General features: G+C 41.5%; 1 protein-coding gene across 4 annotated transcripts in view; it reads left to right on the forward strand.

Moving 5' to 3' along the window:
* Fars2 (phenylalanyl-tRNA synthetase 2, mitochondrial) overlaps positions 1–17,836 on the forward strand; it is a 412,552-nt gene that overhangs the window by 4,020 nt on the left and 390,696 nt on the right. The window contains exon 1 of one of the 4 annotated variants that reach the window (XM_029547419.1): positions 9,081–9,119. The exons of 2 other annotated variants lie outside the window; for them this stretch is intronic. The gene's annotated coding sequence lies outside the window, so the exon portion shown is untranslated. Of the gene's footprint in view, positions 1–9,080; positions 9,120–14,113; positions 14,154–17,836 lie in introns of those variants that run through there. One more of the 4 variants, XM_029547421.1, reaches the window with a different exon arrangement.

A 17,836-nucleotide genomic window follows, 5' to 3' on the forward strand; every position in this document is an offset into this window, starting at 1 on the left:
ACTTTGTAGACCAGGCTGTCCTGGAACTCAGAAATCCTCCTGCCTCTGCCTCTGCCTCTGCCTCCCAAGTGCTGGGATTAAAGGTGTGCGCCACCACGCCCGGCTGTGTGCTGACTTTGTTAATGTTTGTCAGTCAGTGGAGAAATCCTACCTCAGAGTCTTAATGTACATGACACTTAGCGCTCTACATTATCTCTACTTCTGTGGATCAAAACCTGGGTGTTCCAGGCTAGCATTCTCCACTGAACTATCCCCTAGCCTGTAGGCCTGGGATATCACCGTTACTGATTTCTCAGCAGGATAGTATGTGTTTACAATTATGCTGGAGACTCTGATTAGCTTGAGTCCATGCATAGAGTTCATGTATGCTGTCTTTACCATCGCAGTGAATACTTTTATGTGATTTAATATTTCATAACTTATTAGCCAAAACATTTATTTGCTGAGCATAATAGCAGCAACTTAGCTTGGTAAACTTGTTATGTGTGTGCACTTGTTAGCTTGAATTAACTAATAATGTTTAAGAGTAATAAGAGCCTTTTGTGAAATGGATTACAGTAATATTGGCAGACAGTACTGCAGAGTTAGTTAATGAGGATAACTTTATTGGGAACATTATCTTCATAGTAATTCTTGGAGGAACGTAAGTTAAGAAGTAATGCTATTGGAGAAAGCTTAGCATGTACACACCCTCTTTTTGAAGTTTTTGAGGCAAAGATTCCATGTGTCAGCGTTCTGTCACTTCAACAGTATACACGAAAAAATCTAATGGTAAAGAGGAGAGGTTTATTTTGCCTCATGACGGCTTTAAGTCTATGGAGGCACATCATATAGGGTGAGTGTCTTAGTTAGGGTTATTATTGCTGTGATGAAACACCATGACCAAAGCACCTAGGAGAGAAAAGGGTTTATTTTTAGCCTTTGCTTCTACATCCCTGTTCTTCATTGAAGGAAACCAGGACAGGAAGTCAAACAGGGCAGGAACCCGGAGGCAGGAGCAGAAGCAGAGGCTGTGGAGGGGTGTTGCTTATTGGCTTGCTCCTCCTGGCTTGTACAGCCTGCTTTTACATACATGCTTGGCATCAACATTCCAGAGGGGTGGCATCACACTTCTAGAGCTTGTCTGGGGGGCTATCCAGCCCAACCTTTGATGCTCTTCTGCTATGAACTGCTGAGACAAATTCTCAAGTGCTCAGTTGTAGTGTTTTCTCATTATCGTTTCCTGTGTCATTGAGAGATATTTGGAAATAAAATGTTTGTTGCAGGGTCAGTCTGTGGTATGATATATATAATTTTTATTACACTGTAGACTGTGATTTCTATGATCCTGTGTCCCTCTGGCACACAGCAGCACTTTAGGATGTAATCTGAACTCTTAGCAATGACTGCAATCCCTGGCCAGTTCTCCAGCCTGCTCCATCCATTACTGTTTTCCTATGTGCTTTTCTAGTTCTTTTGTACTTCTTTCCTTTCTGGCCCGTACCTAATCTGTGGCTAGGCCAGCTACCTTGAATGCTCTTCCTTCTGATAATAGTTAAGGAATTACTATGTGAATGTACCTTCTTTAATTGAAGCAGATCTTCCACTTTGATGTGCCTCAGAATTGTGATGTGTCTTTTCAACTGAGAGTGTCAGGACTAGTCACAGACAGCGGAGTCACAGATCCACACCTTTGTAGTAGTTATGTTGATTCCTGTGACATGAGGGTTCAGAATCCAGATGAAGCCTTACTGTTGCCTGGTTTGTGTGCCATTGCCAAAGACCTGGTTTTGTTCTTTTTCCTAAGAAGACTGATACTTGTTGGGTGCTTGTTTCTACAACCTGAGAAGAGGAGCAGAGCATCTAGAGAAGGGGTGCCAATCCATTCTTTTCCTCCATTGTCCCCACCCATGTTCACCCGTCTTTGAGGCAATATTATGTCAGGAACAGGGTTATAATTATATATTTATAATATACAATGATATATTCGTTTGAATCACCTGCCTGACTCTTAGAGCCAGGTGGGCACAGCTCTCTGGGTAAGCATGGACATTGGGATATAAGTATGCTGGTGTAGGCTAAACACACTGAAATGCAGGTAGTGAAGACAAGGAAGGAGGCGTTGTTTATTGTAAGAGCCACAAAATTCACTAGAGTAGTCTTGCCAGAGTTGCATGCTTCTTTATGTGGTTATTCAATTAATATTGATCTTGGATGTTAGGCTGAAGATTTGAGAATAGGTACTGTCTCTAACTATCATCCTTCCCCCAATACTTTATATTTAGCTTTGTACATAGTGTTTAATTAATGAACATCAGTGGTTGAATGAACTAATTCATCTAAACTCTTAAGTGGTTCACCTGTGAAAATTAGCAGATGAATCCAACATACTGTTAGTTGTCTGTGAATTTGACAGAATTTAACTGCTTCCTCCTGACCATTGCCTGGGTCCTAAAAATGAATGGTTTTAGGCAGTCATGATAATTCAACTCCCCACCCCATCAAGTCACCTACTTCCTCCAGCTTTCCCTCACCTCTTTTTTTTTTTTTTAATTTTTATTTAATTAATTTATTTTTTAATTAGATATTTTCTTTATTTACATTTCAAATGTTATCCCCTTTCCTAGTTTCTTCTCTGAAAATCCCCTAACCCCACCCCTCTCGCCCTGCTCACCAATCCACCCACTCCAGCCTCCTGGCCCTGGCATTCCCAAATACCAGGGCATAGAACCTTCACAAGACCAAGGACCTCTCCTCCCATTGATGACCGACTAAAATTCCCCAGTACCTCAAACAGCACCACTAGCTGTGGACCAGCTGTTCCAACCTATAAGCCTATGAGGGAACATTTTACTCTCAAACCATGACAGTGTTATCAATAAATTTGTTACAAATAAAATTGAGTGTTCTTGCTTCAGCTTTTTAAAGTTTTGATATAGAATTTATTGCTACATATTTTGAGGTTGTCTTTGCTACTTAGGAAGTTTTAGATATTTTCATGTATTTGTTTTGTAGAAATCTGTTATGTATACATATTGATTAATATCCTTTTCCTTAAGAATGTTTGTACACTAAAGCTTCTCTAGAAAGCTTCACTCATCTCTCACAGTCTTCACTTGATTCAGGATCACTTAGATTAAATGTCATGTGTTGAGTGACTGTTCCTGGGTTGTAATTTAAGTCACACCCTCATGGTTTCATTATGTCTTCTAACACACCATTCTTTCCCTTAACTCTATGACTTAAAATTATATGTCTGTATAATGATAGATTATTAGTGTCAGAAAGACTTGCTGAAGAATCCTGATATTTGCTGCTAATAAGAAGGAAGCTTTGCAGTGCTGAATATCTGTGCCTTGGACACTAGGAGTTTATTTAAGGGGTGGGCATGCAGATGACTTTGCAAGGTACAAAGGTGACTTTAAGGGGTACACAGAATTTTATGGGTAACTGAAAGTTTTATTAATTTTTAAAATAATACATTGGCCATAAGACTAGTTGCAAAGGTATTTGAGAATCAAATGGTTGCGCAGTTATTGCATACAAATCCTTATGTACCCACTGTTGTATAAGGTTGTGGTTCTACCAGTGTCTTGTGATAAATAGTTCTTGTTACCAAGCACATGGCCTTAAGGATCCTGACCTTCAAAAACCTTCCAGCTTTATTAATTTTGTTTTTTGGTTTTTTGGTTTTTTGGGGGGGGCAGGGTTGGATGCAAGCAACTCTATTTTGAACCTATCTAGTCTTATACAAGCTAAGTGTTGATTTCTTACATAAGTATGTTAATCCCACGCCAGAAGGCCATGTCTATTTTGCTCATTACTGTAATCAACATAGATGTTCAGTAAACATTGGTAAATGAGTGAATAAAAGAAAAGAATCCTCAAGTCTTTAGATTCTGTGTCTTTTGTCTATCTGATCACTGTAGGTAATGTGTGTTGTATCTCTGTGTCATAGAGTTTGTTCACTGCTCCCTGTTGGTCAGGGTTTGGGTGTAGATTTTATTGTCTCTGAGTGTATTAATGGGGCAAGCATCACGTTCTTTTAGAAGAATAGTGCATATTTTAAGTACTTTTTACTCTGCCACTTTATTCTAAATTTGTGTTATCTTTCAGCCTGCTTTATTGGCACGATTTTAGTAATTTTGAGTGAAGTGTCTGATTAATAAAATGTTGCTTTCCATGTTCATGGATAGTGCTGGAAGCATGGAAATGAGCCTTTGGTAGATGACTGTGGACACACTGTCAGAGCTGCATCTGAAATCACATTTACTTTTGAAAGAGCAGTCTCATGAGTTGTTGACAGAGCTACTGACTTACAGTACTTCCTGATACATCCTATGCTATGATCGTAACACATGCTATGATCTTGGGTTGGTATTAGTTTTACTGTACCTAAGAAGGGTTGTATGTTTTAGGAGATGCATTTGCACTTCACAGCTGGGCACACTTTTCATTTTGTTTTAGGTGATTCACTTAGCATTTGGGTGATGACTTTATTAATTTCCTAACTCAAGATACTTGAAATCAATGAACCTGAGTGCCTTAATAATTTTGTTAGATGGGCTGGAGAGATGGCTCAGCTGTTAAGAGCACTGACTGCTTTTCCAGAGGTCCTGAGTTCATTTCCCAACAACCACATGGGAATCACAACCATCTGTAATGGGATCTGATGCCCTCTTCTGGTGTGTCTGAAGACAGCTACAGTGTATTCATATAAAAATAAATAAATCTTTAAAAAATAATTATGCTGGACTCTGGCATGTACCTCAGTTGTCTTAGAGACATAAGCATGTTCATACAGTTTGATCCTGGAATTATTCTTAACAGTTAGATTGTTGATCTGCAAGCCTTTGTCTCTGAAGGCATTGTGAAACCAGGTCTCCATTCTCATAAGAGAAAGCCATAATTTATTTTGTTTGCAGAGACAGAAAAATTTTAAGAACTCAGAATTGATGTTTAAATTGTCTTATCTTGTCTTTATTTCTCCAGAGAGTGGCTGTATCCTCACCATTGCCATGGGCTGTCTAGAGACTTGAAAGGTTTTATCCAAAGCCTTTCTAAGTACAGTTATTTGATGACCTGTGGTATTTAGAATTGCTGTGATTTTGTTCATTGAGAGGCAGGTGTTGGGGTTCAGTAAAAGGGATTCTTTGCTTCAGGGATGACACTCTGTGCATGATCAGCTGGTTGAGCTCAGGTATTGATTGGGGGTGCTGGTCTACTTCCATCATTTCATTTAATACAGGAGCTGTGGCTGTGTAGTTATGGCCAATCACAGTCTTATTGTTGGGGATTCCTTGGGATAGACTGTGAATTGTTACAGAGACATCACAGAGAAACCAAGCATTTCTGCTAGCACTGAGCAGCATGACATAGAAGTCTCAGGGTTTTCCCTTGCAGCTTTGCAGCCTGGGCTTGGGAAGGGGCCTATTGCTGTCTTTCCTGGGCTGACTCAGGGGGTGCATTTCAGGGTGCCGCCTCCAAAGCAAAACGATTACATGTCAGTGTAATATGTCCAGAAGCTTCAGGTAGAAATTTTCCTGATGGTCACTGACAACTTTTAGGGTTCTTTCTTTGCAAGGGTTACCAGATATTGATAAAGAAATCCGACAGGGACTTTCCCCCATACCAGGTAAATAAAACATATTGTTCCCCAAATTTTGGCAAAATAAAACCAGAAATCCACCCTGAAGCTTAGGGCCTTTAAGTAGTAGCAAGTTCAGGTGATACTGATGTTTGAACTGAAGGTGTTTGATCCCCCAAATGTTTGCATTTTCTATATACTAATTTACATTTACTGCCTTTTTTTTTTTTTTTTTTTTTTTTTGAGCATCTTTCTATCCTGGGTGAACATTCCTTTCCAATCCCTTTGTTGTCCGAGGGTCGGCTGTTCTGCATTCTCTTTGGTTCTTTGTTTAAAGAAGTTAGAGTTGGTGCGCATGTCTGTTGGAGGGACTGCAGTGAGTGATTATCCCTGCACACAGCATGCATGTGGTGAGCCTTTCTACAGTAGTGGACGAGGAGCTGTGGTTTTCTATTTTGGTGAGGATCCCTCCCAGCCTTTTTTAACCCCACCAATTTGGTATCAGGTTCTCTTCCTTCCTTGGCTCCCCTTCCATGCTCCACATGCATTCCACATCATGCATTCGGTCCTGCAACATTTGGAAAATTGATGGGAGTTTTAAAAGATTACTGGACAGGCAGTGGTGGCACTGGGGAGGCAGAGGCAGGTAAATCTCTGTGAGTTTAAGGCCAGCCTGGTCCACAGAGGGAGTAGAGGCCAGCTGGGGCTACATAGAAAAACCCTGCCTCAAAACCAAACCAAAACAACACAACACAAACAAAAGAGATTCCTGGTCTTGCCAGCTCAGTCATCGGAGTGTGAGAAAGGGAGAACCGCACTACTTTAATCAGTTCTTTAATACAGCAAGAAGGGCTCGTGTGAATTCTTTTTTTTTTTTTAATGGTTTTTGAGACAGGGTTTCTCTGTTTCACCCGTTACCGTTTCTAACACATGAATGTCATCCCATTTTTCAAACATAAAGCCACCCTAGTGATGTGATTCATTAGTGTTTCGTGCAGTGGAATTTCATGCTCTTTGTTGAAATTATATGTCTGGTTTTGAGAGACGGGGATCTATTTCAGAGTTAAAACTTACTTTTACCCTAGACTGGAATAGCCTGGGAGCCCCATGGTTTCTTCCTAATCAAGGAAGAGCAGCTCTGCCTCTTTAGCCTGATAGTTCCCAGCTGGCCTGATATGATAGTTCCTTGGCTTCAGGGCTTCTTCTTAGCCCCTCAGTAATGTGGCTGAAGCACGTTCTCTCAGTCTGTACTAATTTCAGGGATCAGGCCATCTTTGGCTCGCATCCTTGGTAATATAGGCAATCAGTAAACTGTCTTGCATCGAATGCAGCTTCAATTTTGTTCATGTGCTGGACAATATTAGGATACATGCAGAAGTAAATTAGTAACTTGACCATACTTTGCATTGGATTCATTAGTTATTTTCTTCGGCTTCCACAAATATTTGCCAATTAGTCCATAATTTAGGGGTCAGTTCATGATTTAGTTCTATTTTTTGTGTGCTTTGATTTCTTTCATTTAGCAGAATTCTTGTATTTAGGTAATGTGAAGTGTGTGTGATTCTGCCTGGGTAGTTCAGCTGTTTCTGCTTCTCCCCGTTCCTGGTTGAAAGCTTACCAGCTCAGCTCCCTACGAACTAAGGAGACTATTTTTGGCTTATTAAGCACCACTTGCTAGGGAGCTGTTTGTGGAGCCATGTTTGATGTTCCTGACAATAAGCAATAGGTAGAGCCAGGATTTGAAGTCAAACATGGATTGAGCTGACTTCCTCAGAAGTCTCCATGTTGAGCATTTCTCTTGCTGTGTCCTGATATTTCACCAGACTGTGTGCTCCCCACTCTCTACTAGGACTTAAGGTCTGTTGGTATTCCCATGTGTGCATTTCTCTGAATCCTCCTCTTAGCTTTCCTTCTCTCTATACCAAGCTTAGATTCTGTGTTACTTGTCTTGATACTGTGACAGAATACCTGATAAAAACACCATTATGAAGGATGGGTTTATTTTGGCTAATGTTTTAGGGAAACAGTCCATCAACATGATCACCTTGCTTCAGTAAGGAAGCAGAGAGCAACAAATACTTTTGCTTAACTTTTGCTTAGCTTTCTCCTTTCTTTCACTCTGGGACCACAGCTCACCAGTGAGATGCTAGCATACCAGTTCCATTAGAGGTAGGTGTCTTAGTTAGGGTTTTACTGCTATGAACAGACACTATGACCAAGGCAAGTCTTATAAATAACATTCATTGGGGCTGGCTTACAGGTTCAGAGGTTCAGTTCATTATCATCAAGGTGGGAGCATGGCAGTATCCAGGCAGGCATAAGGAATTTCTTTCCAAAGTAGCTATAAGGACAAGAGGTGTGAGACATACTACCTGGTGACTCTTACACATTACTAAGTACCGCTGCATGAGGTACAACCTTGGCTATCTCTGGAACACAGCTTCTTTGTGCTCCCAGAAAATACTTCCCAGAAGATTTCACCTCAGTGATGCCGGTCTCTTCATATTCACTGCTAATTTCTTAGCTCCAGCTAACCAGCATCAATTGTCCCAGTAGTTCCTTCCATTCTTCCAGAGCCACATGGCTGAAGCTACGGAGTTCTGCTGCTTGTAGGAACTAGAACATGACCCACTTGTGCTATTACATTGTCACTGGCTCTCTGTTTTCCAAATCCTTCACTGCCTAAGCTTGGCTATCCTGGGTCTTGCTCTGTAGATTGGCCTTGAATGCAGAGATCAGCATGCCTGACTCCTGGGATTAAAGGTGTGCCTGGATCTAAATTTAGCTGGGTAGGATCTTGCCCCAAGGTCCCACTCTCTTAATCTGTTATTTCCTAGAACACAGGATTTTGCTCCATTTCACTTCCTGGTATGCCTTTAATACTCGTACCATATATTTTGTATTTTTCCTTTCTAAGCTTGCTATGCTTGTTCAAACTTCTCTTCATAAGATTTAACCAGAAAACAAAGTCTCTGCTGGGCGTTTTTTTGAAACTTCCTTTGTCAATGCAATTAATCTGAGTCTCTTCACCTTAGCTTCAGGCAGACTTTTCAGACAAGGGCAAAAAGTAGCCACATTCTTCACCAAAATACCACAAAAACAGTCTTTATGCCACATTCTGAAATTCTTCTCCTTTGAAATCTCTTTGGCTAGGTCAACACAGTTCAAATTACTCCCAGCAGCAAAGTCTTCCATACTCCTACTAGGATGACCCATTAAGTCCCATTTAAAGCATTCCACTGCTTTCCAAATCCAAAGACCTAAAATCCACATTCTTTCAAATAAAAGCATGGTCAGGCCTATCACAGCAATACCCCACTCCCAGTACCAATTTCTCTTAGTTAGGGTTTTACTGCTATGAACAGACACTATGACCAAGGCAAGTCTTATAAATAACATTCATTGGGNCTGGCTTACAGGTTCAGAGGTTCAGTTCATTATCATCAAGGTGGGAGCATGGCAGCATCCAGGCAGGCATGGTGCAGGCAGAGCTGAGAGTTCTACATCTTCATCCGAAGGCTGCTAGTGGAAGACTCACTTCCAGGCAACTAAGGTGAGGATCTTAAACCCACACCTACAGTGACACACCTAATCCAACCAGGTCACACCTGCAAATGGTGCTACTCCCTGGTCCAAGAATAGACAAACCATCACAGTAGGCCTTTCTATTTCGGTTAACCTAATCTAGGTAGTACTTCACAGACATGCCTAGTAATTTATTTTTATGGTGGTTTTAAATCTCATCAAGTTGACAATCAAGATTAATCATCACGTGGTCACTATTTTTTAATAGTTTCCTAGCAGTCCTTAGACCAATGCAGCTCTCAATTCTAGTTATTACTGTCCTCTGCTTTGTTCCCGTGCATTTGCTGGCAGGCTTGATTGCTGCGTAGGGAAGATACCTTGTGGTATATCTGTGTGTCTGTCTTCCTGGATCCTTACCATAATATTTTTGTCTGTCATTTGGTGATATTGTATATGTGATTCCTGTGTTGAGCACACACCCCTGAGATGTTTGTCAAATACAACTAACCACTCCAGTGTCTGTTTAAAATTTCACTTAGTGGGTATAATACTCTCCTTATTGAAACTTGGTCTCTTATCCATGCCTTCTCCCAAGGACCATTTCCCATGCACCCAGCCATGGGAACTTGTGGTGGCATATATTTATTTTGTATTGTTCTGTTTTGAGTTTTCGTTCTCTGCTTATTTGGACTGATTACCACTGAGAGCCCTGCCAAGATTAGGGGGAGGAGAGTAAAGAGATTCAGTGTTTCTGTGTTAGCTGGGTGAATGAGTTGTCTAGGAGTTTAACAGACATTTTCCTGGACTTTTCCAAAACACAAAGAAAGTCAAACTTGGTCCTTTCAACTCCATCTTCCTTGGATGAACTGATTCCTCTTTGGTCTATTGTGACCTCTTTCTTTGCTTCTGGCTCCTCATCTGAGGTACTTGTACAGAAGGACCTGTTCTTGGTGATAAGCACACTTGTCAGTGTGCTGACTTGGGAAAACTGTTGCTCAGGCCAGGCAATCTGCCATGCTCTCTGCAGCCCATGAGCCTGATAGTGCCCACTGCACACAGCCACAGGGATGTCTCCAACAAGTCATGTGTACATGCTGTTGGCTTGTTTGTGCTTTCTGTGCCACCTGGGTGCACATTCATGCTTTATCTCACTGCATGGAACACACATTGGCTCCTGACTAAGACTGTTAAGGAGATACATTTCTTAGTCTTCCATGCAAGAGGGGAAGCAGGGGCTCCTTTAAGCTTCCTTGAAGGGATCCTTATTTGTAGATATGTATTTATGCTGAAGAAATTATTTATAATCATGCTGCTTTTTAATATACTTGTTTCTTCTACTTGAACTCTAATAATAATTTTATAAAAGGGTTTGTTAATGTGTTGCTTTTAACAGCTGTATACATCAGTTGGGAAACTAGCTTTTCTTCTGTCAGTCTGTGACTGTTCTCTTCTAACTGCTGTTCAAATGTGGCAGCACTTGCAGAGTTTTGGATAGAGTTTTTCTATATAAATTTACATCTCGTGTTACATGGTTTCTTTGCTACTCAGTAATCTGTACCTCCACTGACTGTCTCTGAGTACTGGTCAGCTGACCAGCCCTAAGATTGAAAGTGATATTACAGTTCCTCATATATGAACAAGCAGAAAGTAAACCTATGGTATTCTCACTCTTTTTTTTTTTTTTTTCATTTTTTCCCCCCAGAAGGTTGGCAGTTTACACAGAGGGAATGTTATACAGGAGTTGAAGCCCTGTATTTAGTGGAAATTGAAGCATCCGTATCTCCACTAGTAGCTTACTGTACTCTTCTGTCTAGTTTTGCAAGAGGAAATTAAATCTAAACATTCAAGAGGGAAACAATCGGAAAGATGTCTTCTGAAAGATGTCTTCCAGTGTCTTTTTCTCTCTGTGAGTTTGACAGGATCTGACTCATGAACCAGCAACACAGGCAGAGAGTGGAAATGAATTCAGATATACTCAGCACCTACCCCTTGCTGTACACTTTATGCATACCTCACATTCAATTTTTAATGGGGCCTGGGGAAAGAAGCACTTTGCTGCCTAATAGACTGTAGTTTGAAGCTTGCAGGAGAGTTTACTTTGCTGAGGTATGGCAGCTAGACCTTGAATCCAAGGCCACAGGACCCCAAAGCCACAGCCATCTGTTTGTTCTGGGGGTTTGGGTTCTTTCTTGACTAAGTATTCTGTTCTTCCCTGAGGTGGAATGGCTGAGCCTCTCAGGCTTTTTCCTTTGATATTTAGATTCATCCCTTCTGTTTGTTTCACAATTTGGCATGGCTAGCCTTGGTGTGTAGCACAAAAGCAAAGAGTTTTCCACAATTTGTCATCAGCTACGGTCCTTTCTGGCCTCAGCTTGTTTACAGCTTGTTTACAGCTGAGCTGTTTTGGGAAAGAATGTACTGATTATTGATTGTGCATGGGCCAGGGAGCTGAAGTGTTGTTTCCTTCCACCACCAGCTACAGTCTGCTTGACACCGCTTGGAAATACCTGCTTTCCTATCTTTGAACCTTATTACTGTGTCCTGATAAAGCCTTCATAAAATATGAGTTCTATTTTATATATGTGAAAACGGGAGCTGAAAGTATTCACAAATGAGCCACGCTACATACCTAATTGACGGTGCAGCTGGGATTTAAACTCTAGTGTGTCTGACTGTAAGTCTGCCCTTCCCTCACCCATGTACTGCCTTCATGTTTCTGTGTAGGAGAAAGGCTTTGAGTCATCGTGAAGGTCATGCTGACTTTGTCAGTTTTCAGGTCCTAGCTATGTTAACTGACAGATGAATCATTTTTGGTCTTATTTGTCTACTGGTTTTCAACTGTGGTCTTTTGCTAGGTAGCCAAGAAAAATGTCACTGCACCAGGGCTCTTGTACCATAGGGCAGAAATATGGAGAAGGGAAGATAGTTTTAGTCCATTCTTGGTAGTGAGGCCTCTATTTAAAAAAAAAAAAAAAAGCCATTAGGGACATAATGTCAGCAGGCTCAGGGAGCTGCCTGAAATGGCAGAAGACGTGGGTGCCTTCTTGGCCCCTGTACCTGTGTGCTCATGCCAGTTCTTATCAGCCCTGTGGCACTGAACCTCTGAACTCAGGAGAAAGATGCGTGCGTTGCCGCTCTGAGGCACAACACATAGGTTTCTCTGGCTAAGTGTGCTGAGACCTTTGCTTAGTGAGCCCCTTTGGTTGGCGGGAACGGCTGCCCCTTAGGCAGAATGAGCCCTTTGCTAGAACTTTCCCTCTCTTACTAAGCAGTTTTTAGGATTTATCTTGTCTTTAATCTTGAGACATGCCACAGTGAGTATTACGCCATGACCTCTCGCTTCCCAGTTTAACAAGTCTTCTTGTAATGTATGTACCTCATACTTTCAGTTCCTTAGCAGCAAATCTGTACAGCCAAATCAGATGTTGCAGGTGCCATGGCCTGGATTTATTTCCTAACTTGCTGGCAAAGTGCTCTTTAGTCAGACTTTATACAGAAGACGTGAAGGAAAGTTAGGAGCTCCCTGAAAATGTCCAGTGCCTCTGGCTTTTCACTTCTGTGGTGCTTTGAGTAAGAATGCCCCATAAGCTGTTTATAACTGTTTGGAAGGAGTCAAGGATTAGGAGCTGTGGCCTTGTTGGAAGAAGTATGTCACTGGATGTTTCAAAAGCCCACGGTAGGCCCAGTGTGTGTTTTGTGTGTGTGTGTGTGTGTGTGTGTGTGTGTGTGTGTGTGTGTATGCGCGCGCGTGTGCGCATGTCTGCATCAAGATGTAGCTCTCAGCTACTGCTCCAGCACTCTAATCTGTTTGCATGCCAACATACTTCCAGCTATGATGATGACTTGCCTCTGAAACTGTAAGGAAACCTCCAATTAAGGAATTTCTGTCATAAGAGTTGCCTTGGTCATGGTGTCTCCTTACAGCAATAGAATAATAAGACAACTTTTTTGCAAAATATTATGATTTTTATTAAATAATGTTTTTACTCATGTCAAATTTTAAATAATAATGAAATTCCATATGATATAGTATTTGCATGGAAATAATGTGTGGAAATTTAGGTACTTAAAAAACCTAAGGGTAGGTATGACCTCCTAAATTGCTGTTATGTACTACATGAAATTTGAACTGCAGAAATAGCATTTGAAACATACAGCAGAACATTTTTGAGTAGAGTATTAGGCATTTTATGAATTCAAAGCTGAATTGAATAACCGGACAATTTGAGAGGCAGTTTGAAGCATCTTGGGTCTTGACACTCCTGAAAATTTGTAAATTGTCAGTTGAAAGCAGTGGTTGATTCTGGCTACACATTGTAGTCATAGGCTGTTTGTAGAATTACTGTCAGGAAACACGTGCTCCACAATCTATCAAAGCCATCGGAGTGTGTGCTTTGACAGGACTATTTTAAGAGAGCCTCACACTTTATCAGCTGTTTAGGAAAAGCTGAGGACAGACGGTCTTAGTATTTCCCAGGACACATGCCTCTGATGAACCCGCAGCTACTGCCCATGCCTAGGCTGGGGATCTGCTGGTGCTCGCCTAGTCTCTGAAGTTACAGGTGCTTTCGTACGCTTCATTGTTTCCTCAGTAGATGCTGCCTGTGTCTCCTTTTAATGCACAGTAAAGATTTCGAAGTGAGCTGGGCCTTGAAGCACATATGTGCATCTTTGGTACTTGAGAGGCAGGAGCAGAAGGATTGTCAGTCTCAGGTTTGCCGGAGCTAGTAACAAGTTCCCGATAAGCAGGAGCACCTTGGGAGTGAAAGCAGGGCTGGGATGTAGCTTAGGTGCAGCTTAGGGTTAAGTGTTTGCCTGCGTGCGTGAGGCCCTGAGAATGGATGAAAGAGATTTGCTAGTGAGCTCTCTCTCTTACATACAGGTAGAAATGACTTAGGATGGGTGAGCCTTGATTTTGTGGAATTTACTGTGGTACAAAAGCATTATAAATTCACATTGAGTTAACTGCATAGAACTTTTAACTTGAATCTTTGCAGGGCCAAGGATGTATGAGAAGACCTTCTCTTGGATGCTGTGTATTGGCAGTGAGCTACTCCTCCCAGTAAGCGCTATGGTTACCAGTCCCGAGTGCCATATATGCTACAGTGTGCTATGTTGCTGAGCTAGAGCATACTTTTCCTTATGCAGTTTAAATGTTCCCAGGTTTTGTTAATTTAAACTTTTGTTAGTTATTTTCTCATTGCTGTGACAAAACATTTGCCCCTCTCCCCCAACCGCCTTCTATAAAAGGTTAAAGAAGGGCTCATTCTGGCTTACATTGAGGATTAGGTTCAGTTTTTCAGGGAAATCACAGGAGCTAGAGTAAGAGACAGTTGGTCACATTGCATCTATAGCCAGGAGGCAGAGAGAGCTAAGTGTCAGTCCTCAGCCTGCTTGCTTCTTCCCTCCTTGTATTTAGTTCTGGATCCCAGCCCTTGGAGTGGTGCCTACATTCATGCCGGATCTTCCCTCCTCAGTTAAAGCTTTCTGGAGTGAGAGCCTTAGAGTTTTATTCAAAACTTGTGCATGTGTAGACTTGACTGGTTCACAGGATGTTTTTTGTCATTAGTCAGGTGCAGACATCTCTTTGACACTAGTCAGCTATTGACCTTTGACCATCTGAAAGACTTTAAAGAAATCGAAACTCAGCTAAAGTGGCCATGTAGAACTGCAGAATGGCTTGCATTTGAAATAAAGGGAATTGATTTCAGAGGCTTAGAGCTGCCTGTTTGAGGAAGGAAAATGGGAAACAGTTTCAAATGGGTGACTGGAGATGTGCTTTCTTTCTAAGTTCCAAGGACACGTGTGCTTATAAGAAAGGGACAAGTTCATAGTCAAGTGCAGTAGAGTCCAGAACTTGTTAAGCCAAGCACGCCTGGCCCCAAATGCTTTCATAAGTAATCTCCACAGGGCCTGAAGTGTGCTGAAGATACCAAAGCTGACCTGAGTTTTTGTGTATGAGCATCTTATCAGAAGTACTGGGTTTAGGGTGAAATGCTTTCAGGGGTTTATGGTATGTTGATTGTCCACTGGGTGTTTAATTCAAAAGAACATTGCTTTTTCACTTGCTCAGCAGCACCACCCATAGAATCCTAACAATTTTGTCTCATTTACAGGAAAGAACATTTCTCTCTCCTCTTATTTTAAGGAAACTCATAGTCTGTTACCAATATCCCGACTTAAGTAAATGATGGAAACGTCGAGAAACACATAGTTGTGAGTTGGTGTGAAGATCCAGCTCTGCTAAACTGCACAGTAGCTAAGTAAAACAGCTCGCTCTTGTAGTATAGTCCACTCTTCTGAACCCAGTCACACCTCTCAGAGGCCCAGCCATTCACACTTTCAGAGACTTCATTATCATCTTGAACTGCAGGACTGAATGTCACCATGTAACCACAGTGAGTCATCATCTTCTCCAGAAGATCCAGAATGGTCCACAGGCGTACTGACGTTTCCTGCCTGCTTTAGTCTAAAATGTAGTGAAATTGTCTGCCCTCTCCTTACTCCAGCAACAGTGTAGAGCAGTGACTCTCAGCCTGGGAGAACCTTTCACAGGGGCTGCCTAAGAACATGGGAAAACATAGAGATTTACATTATGGTTCATGACTGTATCAAAATTACAGTTAGGAAGTAGATATGAAAATAATTTTATCATTGGGGTCACCACAACATGAGGGAAGCATTAGGAAGGTTGATAAACTTGGAAGTAGAGTTTAAGAATGCTTTGATTTCTCTCCTTTGTTCTTCTGAAATAGTGGGCATCATGAGTGTCATAGTCTGATACTTTACTCAGAATGTCTACGTTAGTGACCTTTTACTTGAAAGAAGCTGAATTTTAGTTATTGAAATATGTTTAGACAGAGAGTCTCTCTGCTTTGAATGTTTGGATTTGTGGATTTCAAGTACATTCTGTAGCATTGTTGTTTATAGTTCTTTACCCTCGTTGGCTCCTGTTATCTGCCTTACATCTATAGTGCAATAGATCTAAAAAACCCAAACTAACCCAGTACCTGACTGAAAGCCTGTCATGGCATGTCTTTTGCATTCAGTTCTTCAGTTAGTAAGAGATGTGGCATTCTTTAACTCTTTCTAGCAGAGGGTGTTCTGTTTTTTCCCTCTGAAAGAAATGCAGCAAAGAGAGAAATAGGTGGGTAGCTCAGCTCCCTGGGAGCAGAGAGGAGGGTGACATCTTCCGGTCTTGTTCAGGCTGTAGCTGTCCTCCGTAGCTCTCCTTCCTACAGTCTGTTCAGGCATCACAGGGATGCCTCCTGCAGGGGCTTGTGGGTTCCCAAGGTGGCTTGGGTTAAAGATGGTGTACTGTAGTGAACCTTCAGGGACCTGATGACCTCATATCAGAAATGTCAGTCAAAAAAACAGAGAGAAAGATGACAGAACCTCAGAATTGATGTAAGTGGATCTGGGAGCTGCTGGATGTATCTACTTATGGCTTAGTGTTTCTTTTTTTCATATAGATTAAAACTCATTTCTTCCTACAAGAGTTGAGGTTGAAAGGTCTCAAGATCTGTAATTGGTAAGCTGGAGACTCATAAGAGCTAATTTTTTTAGGTCTATTTTCCTCTCTGCTGGGTTTACTCTTTGAGATTTTGCTTCCCTACTTAGCTACCTGCAGAGACCTCCCCTCAGACAGGCACTGAAGGGTTGCAGAGTTTAAAGTTTGTCATCAGAATGGTCTTCTAAAGGCTGAGGGCTGTTCATCCCCCATCCCCTACCATGCCCCACAGTGGCTGTGCTGAGGGGCCTACCACACTGCAGCCCTCTGGGGAGGATTGTTCACCCTGACTTATTATTCTTAGCAGCTCAATATTGTTGAAGGCTGTGGGGTTGCCCGCCTTTGGTGAAAATAATGATAATGCCCTTAAACAGAAGGTTCCTGTGATGAAAATATCTCCATTGCCCATGTTAACAGTGGCACAGAAAGACACAGCCAGTTAAAATTCACAGTAAATTAGAAGCTCATTCAAATTTCTTTTTCCTCTGCTAAAAAGCAACAAAATTAATAGCTTTTTTGTATATGCCCATTCAGAAGTTGATATGTCAAGAAATGAGATTACTAAAAGACATTTAAAGGAAAGAGGGGGTGCAAGGGGATATATATGGGCTGTGCTCTAGCTTCCCCTTGGAACAGATTTAGATGTCACCCTAAGTACTTTGCTTGGTGTTTCAAGTTAATAAGACAGCTACAAAATATCCTGGATTTAATGTCTAGAATATGCTTAGCCTTTCCCACCCTGGTACTCAGTTTCCAGTGCCTAGAAACTTGGTGTCTTGTTTTTATGAAGACTTCTTTGTCTAATCTAGGCTTAAACTTTCCTTCCTTAGATAAGCTTTCCGTGCCTTATCTATCTATCTATCTATCTATCTATCTATCTATCTATCTATCTATCTATCTATTTATTTAAAAGTCTAAAACCATGGTTTCCCACTTCCACCTTTAATATTTCTCTTAGTCTCTTTCTTAAATTGCCAGCTTTCTCTGGTCTCTGTGTGCAGTTAGCACAGTGCCCATTACAAACCAGGTACCCTACAAACATTTATTGAAGGAAGCAGGACAAGGGTGTATTTCAGAAAAAGGCACTTAGGTGTTTTGAGTCATTCTAGAGGAGTGTCTAGGAGACAGTCTGCTGGTGGACGCATTTCTTATTTCTCTCTAGTAAGTCAGCCACTGCCACGAGTGGCTCTGAAGAGCTTGCAGCATAACTGTGGAATGGAGGAACAGACTTTGTG

Source organism: Mus pahari, chromosome 16 (genome assembly GCF_900095145.1).
Source record: "Mus pahari chromosome 16, PAHARI_EIJ_v1.1, whole genome shotgun sequence".
Lineage (NCBI taxonomy): Eukaryota > Metazoa > Chordata > Mammalia > Rodentia > Muridae > Mus > Mus pahari.